The sequence below is a fragment of the Ixodes scapularis genome, unplaced genomic scaffold (assembly GCF_016920785.2).
Source record: "Ixodes scapularis isolate PalLabHiFi unplaced genomic scaffold, ASM1692078v2 PGA_scaffold2__306_contigs__length_199485367, whole genome shotgun sequence".
Classification (NCBI taxonomy): Eukaryota; Metazoa; Arthropoda; class Arachnida; order Ixodida; family Ixodidae; genus Ixodes; species Ixodes scapularis.
In genome coordinates, this window is record NW_024609857.1 from 44,971,331 (window position 1) to 44,983,815 (window position 12,485).

The window sequence follows — 12,485 nt, forward strand, 5'->3', positions numbered from 1 at the left end:
CCTACTGGCACTAGTGCGACTCAAGGATACTCGCACGCAACGCCACTGCAAAGGAACTCCTTTGTTGCGGTGTAATTTCAATAACAAAAGCGAGCGTTGTTATTCCATGTCGTTTTCGCGAAACTTGATGACGTAACTGGGGGATCGTAGTACGCCCAGGGACGATATTTGAATTCGGCTCATAAAATGGACTCGAGCATTGCGTGGGCACTTATATGGGCTCGTGATAATCGATAGCCCTGAAAGCCTTCGGGTAGTGGCCCGTGGCATAGCGTCCTGTATACTGGAAAAGCCTGGGAGATCGTCACGAGATTCGGCCGCCGAAATAGAAAAGGTGGAGCGGCCGAAAACAGGTGAGAGGAGAGCCATGTGACTGGCGCCCCGCTGCGGCGAGACGCTGAAACACACTTCTACCGAGTGATCAAGTGTGTTTCGGATCCTCGCCGCTGCAAAAGCTCTGCACTGACGCACAGGTTCCTCGAGAAATGGCTCTTTGATGCTCTCTACTACCAAATCCTCGCGCTCCAAATCTGCGACCGGGCACTCTATGGCTCCATCGTCGAACTGCCAGGCTCTGTGAGTATAGAGGAGGCCATGCCCGTGTCCAATCGCTGCAATGACAAGAACAGCCTAGAAATAACAATGTCTCGAACTCATCGCGTATCCTGTGCGTTGCCAACCCCAGCGCGTGGCTATGATCAACGTTGCCGGCATTTTGTCGGCTCTAGATCTTGTGGCCGCTTGTTCTGGCTGCGACTTGAGGCAGTGAATGCTGCTCGTGTTTCTTTAATCTTTATTTAGAGCGCAGCTCATAGGGGCCCGTTCCCGGCTTGAGCGGCGTCGGCGTCGGCGCCGCCGTCGGCGTAACCGCAACCCTCGTAACCCTCGTGAGGGTTACGACGGTTAATCTCATGAGGGTTACCGTCACGAGGATCACGAGGGCCACGAGGGTTACTTACCCTCGTAACCCTCACGAGGGTTACGAGGGTTAGTGACCCTCAAAAGGGTTACCTTCACGAGGGTTACCCTCACGAGGGTTACTTACCCTCGTAACCCTTACGAGGGTTACGAGGGTTAGTTACCCTCAAAAGGGTTACCTTCACGAGGGTTACCCTCACGAGGGTCACGAGGGTTATGAGAGTTAGCCTCACGAGGGTCACGAGAGTTACCCTCACGAGGGTCACGAGAGTTACCCTCACGAGGGTCACGAGAGTTGCCCTCACAAGGGTTACTAGGGTTACCCTCACGAGGGTCACGATGGTTACCCAGGTCACGTAACCCCCCCCCCCCCCGGGGTCACGTGACCTGGGGATACCCCCCGAGGTCACGTGATCCCCTGTTGACGTCATAGCCACTGATAACGTCATCAGTGACGTCACTGATGACGTCACCGGCATCCGCATCGTCATCATCATCATCACTGATGGCGTCATCAGTGACGTCACTGATGACGTCATCGGCTTCGTCACGTGGCCCCAGGTCACGTGACCCCCCGACGTCACGTGACACCCCAAGGTCACGTGACTCCCACAAGGTCACGTGACCCCCAAGGTCACGTGACCCCCGCCCCCTGAGGTCACTTGACCCACCCCCACCAGTACCCTTCCCTCCTCCTTCTCAAGAGCTGCGCTCTAATTCGGCGTTACAGGGAGTTGTAAACGGCTTTCATTTTTTTTTTGCGACTTTGACTGCGTTTGTTGAAAAACGAACGGGTGTTTCACAGGTCATTAAGTCAGGGATCCACTCTAAGTGGTATTTGCGCAAAGTACAAAAACTGTCGCAGCGCCCCTTTAAAGCAAGCACCTTCACGCCAAAAAAAAAAAGTTTGTCAAAGATACTTTTAGGAATAAAAATGCGAGGCAAAAAAGTAGACAAACATATAGACAAACGTTCAGCTTTTGTTTCGCTTGTCTTTTGTCTTTTGTAATATCCTAGCCTCAAACGAAAATTTTGTTTTGTTTGAGGCTATGATTATTACCACTATGCTATTAAAAAGCTTCTAGTTTATTAGTGCCGAATGACCACAAATTCACAAGTTACTCTGACGGAACGAATATATTTAAATGAGCCACAAAATGAACGTACGTAACGCATATCTTAAACCGGCTTAAGGCGGACGAAAAACGGAGACGTTTGTGAGAGTTGAGACAAAATCTCTCAAATCTCACAAACTCAGACAAAACTTTTTGCGTGGCTAATAAACATTAATGCATGTCTCCAGTTAATAATAATGATCATATTAATGTATTTATTCGCTTTACAAATGCATATAAATAATGGTAGCCTACAAAAGCGGTATCCTGCTTGTGCCAACCTAATATACTACAAATAAAAAAAGACTTCTTTTACACTAATCGGTGTTTCCCGAATTCTGAAATAAAAAAAACTCAGTACCACATGGACTACCGCTGTGCCTAAAATACATTCTGACGCCGGCGTCCAACGGAACATTTTAGTTATGACACCGGACGCTCACGTGTGCACGTGTCACCGTCACGAAGAGAAGGATGTGACATCCCACTTCCGGTTCTCCAATAAACGTATAGATCACCGGAAGTCCCTCTAGTAATTTAAAAGATCAAATCGACCCACCGTTCAGATCGTGCCTCACTAGCCCGAACAAACATAAGCTCCTGTAGACTGCACGGGTGAGTCCAGACTTCTATGTAACGCGATTGACGTAACGCCTTACTTGTATCTAGTTACTTTTTAGGTAATTAAGTACAGAACTTAGGTTTTTTTAAGAGTGGAACCGAGTTACGTATTGTTATTACTTTCTGATGGAATAACTAGTAACGGTATTTAATTACATCTGGAAAGGAACGTGCACAATACAAGTACCCAACATAGTTCTCACCTCCAGCTCGTGCCTGTAATCTACACGACGAGAAAGCCCTCGGTAGACCATTTATAAGATGTGCATAGGGTATGCCAGTATAGCCCCAGTTATGCCAGAATAAAGGAGTTAAAATTAAGAAACTATTAACGACGACAAATATTGGACGGGACTACCGCTTTGTAAAGGCGAGTTTTTAGCAATAGCGAGAAAAATAGAGCGTTATTTTCAAGCTGAGGAGACGCGTTCCTTTTGACTCTGAGTGGCGTGTAACGTACTTAGTTACTTATTGGCGTGAGTAACCAGTAAAGGTGTTTATTGGCTTTATTTCAGTAACGTGCATACATGTCTGAGTAAGTCGTTTGAAGACCCGAGATATTTGTTTTTCTCGAAATTTAGTCGAAGAAAACAGGTACACGCCCGTATTATTTTTGTGTATATAGTTCTCCATTACGATCACTTCAAAGTCCTCCAGCACTACGAAAGTGCAGGACGTTTCCTAGCCAGAAAATATATTTCGGTCGCGCACGCCGTCACTCACGCACCAGTTGTCACTCCTTGCCATTGGAGCACAGGAGGGAATTTACTCGAGCTGCTCTGTTGTTTTTGCTTTTCAGCGGTTATTGACTAAAGCTAAACAGCAAGAATGACGTTGGATCTGGTCTTAGTGTGCATCGTCCTCTTCGCGGTTCGATGGATCATGTAAGTACCTTCCCTTCAGTTCCTCGAACAGGGGAATAACGCTGGCTGCGACAAGGCGTATGAAGATTTACAAGAACTCAAACTGCAATAAAATTCGAAAAGATCGAGAGACTTGCGGAGGCCTTGATTATTATTCCTGTTGATTTTATCCGGAAGCATACAAGTTAGCTCGAAATCCCATTAAATGTAGTGACTAATTTAAACTTCGCTTCTAAAAAAGAAGCTCATATATTTTGTTCAACAAAGGTATCTGGACGCATAAGTATGTCCGATATAGAATAGCATGCATACTTATATGGTGTAATGTATTCCTTAAATACATTTATATATACGTGTTTTTTTTCTCCCACTAGGGTGCGATACCATGTGACATTGATTAGATTAGGTTAGAATGACGACGCTATGTTCCATTTCTTAATTGTAGATCCGCGGTGACTTTCCCACATAGAAGACTGAAAGTTCTACGCGGGAAAGGCATAGGGATGACGAAACCGGAAACCTATCCAATATTTTAAGCATGACGCTTGGCATGCAAACGTTCCAGGTAGCATGCCAGAGAATCTCCTAACATGGCGCAAGCTTGGCAATCCTAGAAGGATACATTGAGCCTAATACCGGTTTTAGGGTTGTGCGAATAGTGGATTTTGAGTTCGAATCGAATTCGAAGCGAATAGTGATTTTGGTCGAATATTTTCGAATCGAATATCGAATACTTGCCGTTCAAAAAACTTGTCCGTTTTTAGAGGGAAGTTTATAGAAACATTTCCAAACTGGACTTTTCACGCTGTCATTAGTCCATCTTGCCAATCGACTTAGCTGCCGTCATTTTGGCAATGTGGATGTCATCCACTCACTTTGTCGCTGTAATAATATAATATTCCTTCGAAATATTATAGTTTAAATGTTTTGAAACCGTGTTTATGAGTTTTATCGGAAATAAAAGTTTCGGAGCAATTATGCATGTTATGAGAAATTTCTAAACGTATTTATTTTTATCCTGAACTTGTTTTTCTAAATTTATGTCTGGACGTGGCGGTGGTGAGAAAAAAGTGCTGGCAATCAGGGCGCCAAGATTGGCGAAGATGGCGCCGGCGTCTCTGGAGTTCGTTGCTTGTTTTTTTTTTTTTTTGCCCGTTATTAAAAAAGAGTTGATGAAATAATTGCGATGAATATATTTCAAAGTTCCCACCATAATATTTATACCATTTTGCCGAACGTGTGAGTATATTCTTGATTTCAGATATCGTTTTTTTTTTGTCTTTAGACAGTAAACAAACAAACTGCTCTCGAAGCGAATATCGAATAGAGTACTATTCGAAAATACTATTCGGAAATTCGAAAATTCGCACAACACTAACGGGTTTGCTTCAAGGCCAGAGTACCTTTCATTCGCGTATCATATGGCTTTCCTCCGGCTCACCACATAATTGCAAAGAGCCAGACTTGAGCCGAAAATGCCAGGTATGAACCGAAACACCAGCGGCAAAGCATAAGTATGGAACTTGTTTGGCAATTTAGGCCAAAAGTTGCGACATGAAAACCAAACAACCAGAAATGAAGCCTAACGCTGGCACTTGTTTGACGATTTAAACCCGAAGAGGCCAGACGACAGACATACCAGATATTGCCCCTCGGCACTCGTTTGGCAAATTAGAGTCACGATATTGATACTTTGTCCAAAAGAAGGTCAAGTTTGCCTCCACCTTGACTTCTCCGGGCTTTTGAATGGCTAAACTTCTCATACAAAACAAAATTTTGGCCCATAAATCACTGCTACCTGGGGTCATGCAGTCTCAAATCGCCGATTCCATTTTGAAATCAAAACTAGTCTGTTGTCTAGTCATGCAATAAGCTCTTACCTTAGATAAAGCGCCGTTAGCGACTCTTGGAGTGTTTTTGCGGGTTAAGTAGAAATGTTTACATTGTTTAGTCTTCATTTCTTCACACTAATTCCTTCTTTTTTTGTGTGTGAATGCAGGCAAAGGCGGCAGCATTTCGCATACTTTAAAAACCTTGGGCATTCCCGGGCCTGAACCAAGCCTCTTTCTGGGCAATATGATGGAGTTATACCAAAAGGTAAGGTAGCTTCTAAGTATCAAATGCACCGCGATTTCCAAGGTGAAGCCTAAGACTAGATACCTCCTGGTATCCTTGAAAAACGTCGGTCTAAGCTTCGCCTAATAATAAAAGGAGGTATCATACAAGGAAAGTCATAGAGAAGGTTTAGATGAATTGCCTACTTACTCATATATCTGAATGTATCTGTGATAAGATAATAAAAAAATTAAGACCTTTCATCCCTTTTTTTATTTATTAATATTATTAAAGCGCAGCTCTTAGGGGCCCGTTTCCAGCCTGAGCGGCGTCGGCGTCGCCGTTGGCGTCGCCGTCGGCGTTGCCGTCGGCGTCGCCATCGGCGTAACCGCGCCCCTCCCTCTCCTCCTCCTCCCCCTCCTCCTCCTCCCCCTCCTCCTCCTCCCCCTCCTTCTCCTCCTCCTCCCATTGTGTAGTATGGTCCGGGTGGGTCACGTGACCTCGGGGGGAGGGGGTCACATGACCCGTTTCCAGCCTGTGCGGCGTCGGCGTCGGCGTTGGCGTCGGCGTCGGCGTCACCCCTCCCCCCTCCTCCTCCTCCCCCCTCCGCTCCTCCTCCTCCCCCTCCTCCCCCGCCAAGGTCACGTGACCCCGGGGGGTGACTCCCCTCCCCCCGCCGAAGTCACGTGACGGCCCGCCCAAGGTCATGTGATCCCGTCCCCTCGAGGTCACGTGACCCCCCGGACCTGCCCTCCTCCTCCTCTCCCTCCTCCTCCTCCCCTCATTGTCTAGTATGGTCCGGGGGGTCACGTGACCTTGGGGGGACGGGTAAAGGAGAGGGAGGGGGAGCAGGAGAGGAGGAGGACTAGCAGGCATGATCACGAGGGAGGAGGAGGAATATACCCTCCACTCCTCCTCCTCAAGAGCTGCGCTCCAATTCGGCGTTACAGGAAGTTGTAAACGGCTTCCACTTTTTTTTTAAATACTGACACTCTCAGAATCTCAGGTAGGAATTGTAATAAAAAGAGGCACAAATTAGATACATTGCTTTTTTTTACTTTTAAATTAAAATTATTTTTAACATTTATTCTTTAGAATGAAAATAAAAATATAAAACACATAAATTAATTTAATCCACTACCAAAACATTCAATTGCAGACACCGACCGTTGTATATCGGGAGTGGATCAACAAGTACGGAAAGGTCGTCGGGTATCTATCCTATTGTCATGCCTGCAATAACGCTTATTTAGTACCATTTCTGAACCCCGTTTAGCACCACACATTGTACTCAAAGATTGCGTTTTAAGCTGTGATGGTAATGCATCTACAAGAAGATAGTCAGTGCAGACACTAGAAAGGTTTTAGGGAACCGTTTTTGCACATCCGATACGGTACGATATGGGCCCTCCGTTACGAACTGCGCATGCGCGAATCTTCGGAGGTGGCGCACGCGCAGTTCGTACCGGAGGGCCCATATCGTACCGTATCGGATGTGCAAAAACGGTTCTTTAAAACTCTCTACTGTCTTAGGCGAGTTTCTTCCCTGTACGACGGTCCTCTCGTAATGGCCGTTCAATCATAACCCGCAGACATGATCCAAAGCACACGTATGTACGAAGCAAACATGATTCCGAACATACTTGAGAAGAGTCCTCAGGTCATTCTGTCATCATGCCTGCAGTGAGCAACGTGCTTTTTGTATGATGTATGGTCAGTGCGACTGCGGCGTTATATAACCTGTACTTCCGCTGTGCTCTGGCCTGCGCTTTTGACCAAGCGTTATCAAATGCAGGAAAGCAGGCGCTCAAGGCGTAGCCCCCACTAGGTTATTAAGCTGTCGCCGATTATACGTATCTACATTCAGTGGAATAAATACGAGTCATGCGATTTGTAGAACGCAATTTTTACCGTCGTATGTTTCATAAGCTTGAAACTCGCTCCACAACCCCCCCTTCCCCCCCCCCCACACACACACACACTTTTTATTTGCGTGTTTACTGGGAAGAGAAATTTTATAATGAGACGTACCGTCCGCTTATATAACTAAAACGTTTTCAGGATATGCCTGTGAAAATGTGTGGTTTAATCATGTTAAAAAATTATACAATACCACACCGGGTCTCTGGCTCCTGAAGTCAAAATAATTCCTGCATTTCTCTCATTGTCACCAGGATATTTTTAGAGCGCAGCTCTTAGGGGCCCGTTCCCGGCTTGAGCGGCGTCGCCGTCGGCGTCGGCGTCGGCGTAACCAAGGTCATCCCAAGGTCACGTGACATTGGGGTCACGTGACCCCTCCAGGTCACGTGACCCCTCCCAAGGTCATCTCAAGGTCACGTGACCCCACGTGACCCCCTGAAGGTCACGTGACCCCTCGAGGTCACGTGACCATTCCCAAGGTCATCTCAAGGTCACGTGATCCCAAGATGACCCCCACGTGACCTCAGGGGGTCACGTGACCTGGGGGTCACGTGGGGACCTTGGGGTCACGTGACCTTGGGGCACGTGACCTCGGCAGTCACGTGACCTTGGGGAGGAGACCACGTGACCTCAGGGGTCACGTGACCTCAGAGGGGTCACGTGACGGGGGTCACGTGACCTCCAAAGGGTCACGTGGCCCCTCCCCAAGGTCACCTTGGGGGTCACGTGACCTTGAGGTGACCCCCATGTGACACCCAGGGTCACGTGACCCCCAGGCCACGCCTCCCCGAGGTCACGTGACCCCCCTCCCCGAAGTCACGTGACACCCCCCCCCCCCCCCCCCCCGAGGTCACATGACCCCCCCCCCCGGAGCATATTAAAGAATGAGGGGAAGAGGAGGAGAAGGAGGAGGGGTCTACCCTCCCCTCAGTACCCTTCACTCCTCCTCCTCAAGAGCTGCGCTCCAATTCGGCGTTACAGGGATTTGTAAACGGCTTTCACTTTTTTTTATATTGTACTGTACCGCACCGTTATAATGTTACAAGTTTCTACACATGGATCGAACACGTGACCGTGATTTTCAGGTACTTTAACGGCTACAGACCAGTTCTGCTCGTGGCGGACCTCGATGTGTTAAAAAACGTGCAGGTCAGGAACTTCCAGGATTTCCTTGACAGAGCCGTGAGTATTGATGACACATCGGCGCACCAAATCAGGTTATCTCATGGACAATGTCTGATTCTACGCTGTTCTCAATCGTTCCGTGCCAGCTCCTGTTCCAGAACAAGCGACCGTCTAGTCCACACGACAAGAGCATCATGCAACTGGTGGGGACCAGATGGAAGGAAGTGAGGAGTGTCCTCACGCCATCTTACACCTCTGCCAAACTAAAAATGGTGAACCTAACGGCATCCTTAGTATAGTGAAATGAACCAATTGCCTTAGTTGATCATTTTCATTGATTCGACGGAATAGGAACAATCAATCTTGCTATCGTAGTCATTAGAATGTTTTAGGGAACCGCAGCAAAATACGATCATCGACAAAAATTAATGATACCTTGGATCGGGCGAGTGGACCGATCGCTTACCTTGAAACGGCTTTGGGGGAACCGGATTTGCAGACTGTTACAGACGATCGGTAGAGGTCGCGCCCTCTGTCAGTGGAAGCCAGCATCGGTTTCATTGAGAAAATAGAGATTTGCGTGTGTGTGCGAACGAGAAAGGGGGGGGGGGGGGGGCGGGGCTACGAATTGCAGAAACTGGAGTAAATAAATTTCGCGTCTCGGAAATATAGAGAACCTCACTGTGTATATCTATTCATGGTTCATCAAACATTTCTAAAATGTTCGCCTGCTAAAGAAGCAGAGGAGGTTTCCGACAACACTGGAGCTCGATCTTTCTGACAACGGTTTGAACTTGACATTAACCTGCGTTAACAATTTAGAAAAAAAAATGATTTCTACGACTGACTGCGCACTAAGAGAAGGCGCATGTTGGCGGCGAGTCATGGGGTGTTCGACCTGGAGTAGATGTGCGACGAGGACGTCGTACGGCAGTTCAAGGGCCCTAAACTCGTCAGACACAAAGTTGAGGCGGAAGTTGACGGAGCGCACTGATTGGCCTATCACAACTATGACTTCGCGTTTTTTTTTTTTTTTGCCGAAGTCCAATTGGCGCGTTCCGCAAACTTTCGGCTCCAACTTTGCGTTTGACGAGTTTAGGGCCCCAGGTTCACGAAGCAGGATTTACCCTATCTCCGGCCGGTGCTGCCGACTGATAGTATTGCAGAAGGGAAAACAATGGAGGTGTTTTCTAGCCTTAACTAGGAATGTCACCTTTGGTTGATCGTCACTGCACATCACGGAGACGCTGACAACCAACGGCTGGGTCTGGGTGTCAGGAAACGTGGCCCTCGAGATCGGGTTGAGGGGCTGGCCTACCCCAAGCGCCTCGGCGCTTATGTTTCTCAGGCTCGCGTACGTGTGTGGTACCGTTAGCAGACGATCAAAGCCGCACGCCTCCGAACCGATTGTCGCGCAATATACGGTACGACGTCCAAGAAGAAAGAAAGAAAAATCTGTCACTTTACAGCTGTGCAGTTAAAAAAAAAAATATATATATATATATATATATATCACTCAATATTCAGAGGGCTCGTTTTATAGGATATGTGTCATTAGTTTTATTACTGACATTTTAAAAGTAAGTATCGAGAGTCCTAATGCAAAAGACTGTTGCTCACCTTGTTGCCACCGCAAATAACCCTCATAGTCACAATGGCAGGTATAGGAACGGGTCATAAATGCCCGAAATGCCCATCTCAATGTTTTACACAAATAATAAAAACTAAAACTTTACTAACATTAAAAAAAAAAAAAAAAAAAAAAAAAAAAAAAAAAACATTTCTTAGGTAAGTTGGTTCTGGACCCTCTTTTCGACCTCCTATGAGCCCTAAACTAGCACTTTAACCAACTGAGCGACTGCGCAGGCTCGTAAGCTATTTACTAAACGTTAATTTTTTTTTTTTTTTTTAAGAGGAAGGTCCATCACGTTTCATTCTGAACTTTCTTATTTTCTGAATCCAACTTTTTATACTTTCTGTCACCTATGGTGCTTCTGCCAGGCACTACCACGAGTTATTTTATTCGTGTGCGAAGTCTCGGCACGCTCCCTCCGACAGCGAAGTAGCTGTTTCCGCAAAGCAGCGAGACGGTCGATGGCGGTCATTGGTCGTGCCCTATGGTTCTAACGGTGCATTACGGTAAGACCGCGGAAGACTGGCACATGCGAAGTTCGTACAGAAGGGTCCATCACCGTATCGGGTGTGCAACCACGGTTCCCTAACACTCTCTATTGACAGTTGTAGATCGAGAGGATGGTCTTCAGTTGCGCTGTTACCGGCATAATCACAGTGTCTCCATAAACTTTATTGACCAAGCGCGTGCGTTCCAAGCACACTTGAAGCAAGAACAATAATGGTTGAAGGTGAAGATCAACAGTTACGATTGAAATATCCCTATTGCTTAACTGACGGTAAAAATCGCTACGTACTAAGAAATAAGTCATGCTTACAGTCAGTTCACAGTGAAGTCCTCTGGTCACTACATGCGCGGGTCAAACGCGTCTTGAAAAGTGTTAAAAACAAGACGTTTTATTCTTCCTACTTGTTCAAGCCGGTGGATTCTGCATCTATTGAATCTAATTGGCTTGTTCTCTTCGAGTGGATTAAAAAAACAAGCACATTTAACGCTGAACATGTTTATGTGTATGTGAAAATCGGAAGCAAACTGACGTTTTAATCTGCGCGGTTTCAGATGTCAGGAAGCGTCATTTCAACCGTGGAAGAATTGATGGGAAGGCTTCAACAGGTGGCGCAAAAGAACGAGGAATTCGAGATCGGCCCAATGTACCAGGCGCTCACACTGGATCTCATCTCGCGCAGCGCGTTAGGCATCAACTTGAAGATCCAGCAGAATCCCAAGCATCCGTTTCTGACTAGCATCAACATGCTTTTCGGGTGCACTTTCTCCGTCATCGCTGTGCTACTTGGTAAGCTGCCAACTCGATTCCATAGCAGTCATGTATGTCACCCATAATGTCAAAGGGGTCCTATTTATTTCTTGTTTGTGAAAAAGGAAATTTTTGTCATTCTCTTTTTCTGTTTTCTTGTTTACGAGCAGCTCGAAACTGGAGCTGACAATACGAATAGAAACTGAGGGAGAGGAGGAGATGAGAAGGTGCGTTGGCATCAAAGCGCCGAGCTCTGATTGAAAGAGTGCTAATATAGACGCAAAAGCTAGCGACCTTTGTTCCTTTCCCCTGTCCACCTTCAATAAGAGCAAATAAGAGCATCCTTTTGCTCCTCGTGCAGGGTCTGGCGATCAAACACCGAACCCCAGACCATGCTCGAGGACCAGAGACGCTCCTGCTTCCTCTCATTGGAAAGAGACAGCGAGTAGACACGAAGGCAGCTATCCCCATGCGTCTACCCACTATATTCATCAATCAGGGCTTGCTGCTTTGACGTCACCGCGCGTTCTCGTATCCTCCTCTCCCTCAGTTTCTCGCCCTATTGTGTGTCTTCATTGTCTTCCTTAAACACATAATTATCAAAGTTTGCATCTAGAGTGGTTCATGTAACGGAGCACGCTCTTTTTCTGTCCGACCGACGCTTTTTAGCGTCCTTTCCTGGACTGGAGGGTCCACTGAGAGTCCTGAATGGCTGTCGGCTTAGAAGGATTAATGGCGGAGTTCATCCTTTCAGCGAGGTTCAGGAAAAATGCAAGAGCATTATTAGGCAACGACAGAAGACCGATGTCAAGGTACTAGAACTTCGTTTTTTCAGGTATTCGACTCAAATGCAGGGTCCCTGGCGGTTAAGAATGAAATGATCTTGTCTTGTTTTCTTCAGCATAAAGTCTCATAAGCACCGAATTTTTTTTTGTAAAGTATTTAGCAGTGTGTCGAACCGAAAAAAATACGGGTTCGGT

General features: G+C 46.7%; 1 pseudogene; it reads left to right on the top strand.

Moving 5' to 3' along the window:
* The first annotated feature begins 3,482 nt into the window (after positions 1 to 3,482).
* The window catches only part of LOC115332848, a 32,355-nt pseudogene continuing 23,352 nt past the window's right edge, over positions 3,483 to 12,485 (top strand).